Raw genomic sequence first — 5,961 nt, forward strand, 5'->3', positions numbered from 1 at the left:
TTCGAAATCGGCAATTTAATACATGCATTCGTATGGTTTTATATTTTAATTTTCGTAAATCTTAGATGACTAACCTAAGATTAAGATGCCTAAAGGAAAATGTAAAAGTATTAAATGTAGAAACGTTCTTAAAATTTACTAAAGAAGTTGCTGACGTTCGGTCAGGAAAGTCGCAAAGAAGTACTTTTTGTTTTGGCAGTTAATTTATTTTGTAAAGTTTAAACGATTTTAAGAAAGGAAATGTTTAGTAAAACGGAAAAAAAGTAAGTAAGCAAGTTCAATTGGATGAATATTTTAATTGGGAGTTTGGGTGTTTTTGAAATTCATAAAGAAAATTTACAACGTGAGTATTTTTGTAGGTGCTTGCTCAGCAAAGATCACTGTAAAAAAAAACCTCGAAGTTTACAGACAAAAGTCTTGTATAGTTACAGAAATGCGAACAATTACGAAGGAAATACCTGTAACGAACACAGAACCAAACGAAACTGTAAACTCTACAGGAGTTTTTCAAGAAGTTTTGCTTCGATTTTGTCCGTAGCGTGTGATCACGTGGCTTAAAACGGCTGAGAGAGAAGAACCAATCAGGAAGAAGGTGGAAAAACAGCGTCTTAGCGGGAGAGTTCAACGATAGTCGCCATGTTAGCCATTATTTTTGCTATGGTCGAGGTAAGCTCGAAATAGTGTTTGACGTGTATTTTACTAATTTTATGTAATGTATTTGTTATGTTCTTTACACTATCTATAATTAAATTCTTTTAATGTTTAGCTTATAATTCTAATGCTCCTAAATAAACCTGTGTTGAATTATTGTTAGAGTTCAAAATCACAGAGCTTGTGTTCCATTTAGTAAAATAACAACTTTTATTCGTTACATCTGCAGGTGTCTGCAGTTAAACTGCTCATATTTATAAACAGAAACAAATTTGTTAATATGTTAGTTTAAAAACAAATAAGCTTAATATTAATGTTCTATCTATAGTCTAATAATTTCTCATGTTAAATATTTATGTATCTTTTAAAACATATCGCGTTAGAATATTCATATTTTTCATTTTGTTGACAGATGTAACATTATTATTCCATACATGTTATCATTAATCCCAGCGTGAACTGCTTTAGAATATTTTTCAGAGCATTATTACACTATGTATGTTATTATTAATCTCAAAGAAAAAGAAAAAATAAATGTAATATATTTAAAAAATTCGACAAAATAACTGAACATACATTAAAAATGGAATATCATTTCATTTATACATGCGATAAGTTCGCCTTAAAAGATTATACAGTCGGATAGCAATTACATATTTGTAAAAGTATTCAATGTATATTATTTTTTGTGTTAAAGATAGTTTTAATCCAGGACAGTCTTTACCAACTTATAAAGCATCTATTAAGTTACATTATTACCAACATTTACAAAAGGCAATCGAAATGCCGTGACTTTGACATATTTTTAACTATGATGTAACATACTAGGAACATTAAAGAAAAAAAATTCTATTTTTTCCTTTATGCTTGTTGAAAAGTAAAATATTAATAAAATGGTACAACATTCATTCTAGTACTTACAATGTAAATTTACATATAAATTTGCTATAAATTTTGGTGCAAAGTTCATTATAAAATGCATTTGCTAATATTTAATAGTTATAGCATTCAATATCAAATCATGGAAATATTAGTAATGATACGTCAGTTGCATATATTAATTTCAATACTCAGCTCAATGCCAAATTTCTTCTATATCTGAGATAACATGTATTGTGTCATCTTTTCATTTAAAAATCTCTTTCAGATATATTTTAATGTGAATTATTTTCAAAATTATCCTCATTAGAATGAATGTTGTTCTCTTTATTATGTTTGAAACTGCCGTTACGCTAAAAAATATATTCAGAAAACTATTTATTGCTGAATGTTTAAAATAAGTTCTACTGCTCCTTTTTGACAAAGAGTATCCATTTGAATTGCAGTTGGTTTTAATTAATCGTTGGTTGTATTTTTAAGAACTACTTGATAAAATTCAACAAATTAGTTCAATCTATGAGTTCATCTGAAAAACCTAAAATTTTTATTCCAATTCTGTCATGTGTATATATTTCAAGAATGAAAAAGAATTACAAATTCACTATCCAACAATACTGAGTAATATGTTGTTGATATAGCCAAACTTAAAATGACCCATTTTAAAACCAGATTAAATAAATCATCGCATATTTTCGGTCATCGAATTTCTTTGGCGTTAAAAGTGTCATAGATTTAGTAAATCCAAGGGTCAAGGTAAGCTCAAATATTTTTTTTCATAGTTCATATTTGCTAAGTTATAAATTTTGCTGATGCAAAAGTTATGTAACTTATGCAAACATATGCTTAGAGTATTTGAACTAGTGTTGAAAAATCACTGGAATTTAAAATGTAATTGACAGTATGCCTTAAAGCTTGTTTTGGTAAAATCATATTTATGGGTGCCCCTTGGCAAAATTTGGCGATTTTTGGCAGTACATGGATACCGAGTTTGTGCAATTCTTTGACCATGTTATTTTGGCTTGTGTAGCGACGATTTGTGTGCCAAAAACCGCCGCTACACGAAGACAGATTGCACATACTCGGTATCCATGTACACATCGACCTATTTTCACTTAAAAAAAATCTGTGAATTGTACAAACTTGGCATCGCGCACTCCCTTGACTTTATCCATGTACACATCGACCTATTTTCACTTAAGAAAACATCAGAGAATTGCACAAACTTGCGCTCCCTTGATAATACAGGGAGCACCCTTCAATATACTCTAACTGCTGTTTTTCATAAATTAAAACATTTTAGGCATTTAAGATATCTTCCTGTAAGTTACAACTAAATGAATGACTCTTAAGCATAAAAATTTCAAATTTTTATGCGTAAGAGTAGAAGGAGTTATACACTTTTTAAATAACAGTGTCAGAAAAATATACTTTTTAAAATATGTAAACCATTGTTTGAAGTATAGAAAAACCTTCCTTAGCAACTATACCTCTTTAAGTGATTATGTCAAGTATTCTGGTGATACAAACATTGATATTAATTATCACTGAGAATCATGCTTTGTGAAGTAACCACCTCCATTAAATATCAAAATTGTACAAAATTATGGAAAAGTTATAGAGTGGTTTTACTGTATACTTAAAGTATATCATATCACTGTTAGATATTGATGATGTAAAAGATATTATCTAATCATAAATATTTCAAGCATTAAATAGCTTAGTGTAAGTCAATAAGTTTCAAGATTCTGACTTTGTACCCTGTCTTTCACTATGTAATATTTTTCTAGCAACTGTGTTAAGTACCAGTAAGTAAGTTTCTGTCTTAAATACCACTTAATGTAATCAGCTATCATCTGTTCTGTCTGTAAAACTTAATCGTAATAAGTGAACAAATGAATATCTGTAAAACTAAAGATGACACTCTATGTAAAAAATACAAGTATTAAAATGTCTATGAGAGGAACATTTAAAATATTAAATCCATGATCAATTTTTGCGACATCTAAGATAGAAAATACCCAAACTGACTAGTTAATTCAGAGGATGAATGCATGTAACATCATTGTTCATGTGTTTGTTAATTGTGTAAGTATTGAAGTTCATGCATTAATTGTTGATAACTATATTATTGGCCTTATATATATATACTTGCATTTCAAAATTTTGTATATTTTGCCAGTGAGCTAAGTATTAAATGCTGTTACGTATAAGTTCATATTATGTGGAAAAGTAGTTTTTGATCTAACACTTTCTGATAATTTTTTAATGTTGATCATCAAGCTTAAAGCATATGGCTGAAATTACCAGTATTAACCATAATTTAATTATTCTCCTGTTTCAGCGTTTCTCAAACTTTTTTCAAATAGAGATTATGTGAATTATCATAATTTGTGAATCACCTTGCTGCTGTTCCCTTCGAAAGCAATTTTTTAGCATATATTACTACTAGTACACTTATATTTTAATATATAATTAAAATCTGTTATATTTCATAATTAAGTCCATTGAAGAAAAGTTATATTTCTAATATTTCAAGATTATTAATGAGAAGGATGATTTGTAATTCTTGCATGGCTCTTCTATATTTGGATATATGATGGTAAGACCACAGTCTTAGTGGATATATGATAGTATATTTGGATATATGGTGGTAAGTACCACAGTTATAGTGCTTTAAATCCATCTTTTACTGCTAAGACTGAGTGGGAAGTCTGTAAGTAGGGTAACCAATAATAAATTTCATAAAATGTCTATCTTACGAGAAAAGGTGATAGATGATTGTCATATGTAACTTTTTAAACTCTGAGATTTTTCAACTAAATTTTTTTGTCTCCTTTGGAAACTTCGGAGGACCATGAGGGCAAGCTGTATGATCCACAGAATGAGAAGTGCTACCTTAATACATTTCAATTTCTAGAGAAATTAATCTTAAAAAAATCTGATCATTATTAAAACTACTTTACAGATTTATTTTATATTACAAATAAATATAGTAAATATCTAATAAACCTCAAATTATTTTCTGCAAAATGAATTATTTAAATTTGTACTGTTTTTGCTTCAAAAATGGATGATACATGCAGTTTATGATTTCATGAAAGGACCAAAAGGAATCTTGTTTGCAATTTAATTATTTAATTTAAAAAAAGATTTAAATCATTTGGAATATGTGCAAGTGCATGCAATTATTATGAAGAGATTCTAAATTAAAATGTCACATAACAAATTTAGAATATGTTATGTACTTCTAACGAATGTGATTTTTTCTTTATTTAGGAGCCATGCTTTGAATCCTAAGAAGAAGAGGACTGCACCTTCACAAGAATAATTAAAAATAACAATAATATAAATTTTACCTATTTTTTTATTTTATTTTCCTTTTGGATAGTTTTCAAATAAAAATAAACCTATTTTTGTTTCTATATTCAGTGTATTGGAATAAAGAGTCGAAATCCATTGCAATATCCAATATTTTCAAAATATGATATTTTTTTAAATAAAATATATGATTATGGAATATTACGTTAAAATGAAATGGTTCCTTATGTAACCTGTATGCTACACTAAAAGGCTTCATCGAATACTTGTAAAGTAATGAGCAAATACTAAGTTAATATCTTGTGTGAATGAATATTATCTTACAGAATTTTTTATTCCATAAAAATCTATCTAAAAATATAATTTTGTTGAATGAAGATTTAAACATTTTTCCCGAAGATTTAAAAAGTCGTTTGAAATAATGATAACAAAAACATTAATCTGAACCATTTAATAAATGAATAGAAAATTTTGAGAACAATTAAATCATCCACAGGAATTTTGAAATAATCATCGTATTTTTGACATCAATTAAAGAAAGAAAATCTGAGTCATTTTGATTATAGTGATAAATTAGTTCCATTAATAGTAGGATAGAAAATTAAAATTTTAAGGAGCCATTATGCATTATCAATTTTTCATTAAAAAATTTTTAGTTTATTACTACTATCATATCAATTATTAATGCTGAATTAGACTAGAAGAGAAACACGCTAATGTGACAATCAAAATCGTAAAAAACAACCTTATATTTAGCGTAGGTATAATGAAACAATCGATTTCGAGGGCAGCTAAAGGTCCCTCCTCATCAGGAGAAAGAAGAAAATAGGAATCACAGAAACACGTGGTGCTTATCAGCACTGCACGTGGTTATAACTAGATTTTTAATCAGAGTTGCACTGGCCGCCTACTTTTACTGAGCCATGCTGTCTGATCAAGCATAAAGAAATATTAGCGAAGTTAAAATAGGGAGCGAGGGCAAGCACCACGTGTTTCTGTGATTCCTATTTTCTTCTTTCTATGTATTTCTTTCTCCTGATGAGGAGGGACCTTTAGCTGCCCTCAAAATCGATTGAGTGTTTCATTATACCTACGTTAAATATAAGGTTGTTT

At 28.4% G+C, this 5,961-nt stretch overlaps 1 long non-coding RNA gene across 1 annotated transcript; it reads left to right on the top strand.

Annotated features, from left to right (window-relative positions):
* The first annotated feature begins 529 nt into the window (after positions 1 to 529).
* On the top strand, positions 530 to 4,952 carry LOC146997208 (uncharacterized). Its single transcript, XR_015041011.1, has 2 exons — positions 530 to 666; positions 4,807 to 4,952. It is a non-coding gene; the product is annotated as an uncharacterized LOC146997208 (long non-coding RNA).
* Positions 4,953 to 5,961: the final 1,009 nt, after the last annotated feature.

Source organism: Stegodyphus dumicola, chromosome 5 (genome assembly GCF_044657685.1).
Source record: "Stegodyphus dumicola isolate Sdum_Otavi_A_Nest chromosome 5, ASM4465768v1".
NCBI classification, from domain to species: domain Eukaryota; kingdom Metazoa; phylum Arthropoda; class Arachnida; order Araneae; family Eresidae; genus Stegodyphus; species Stegodyphus dumicola.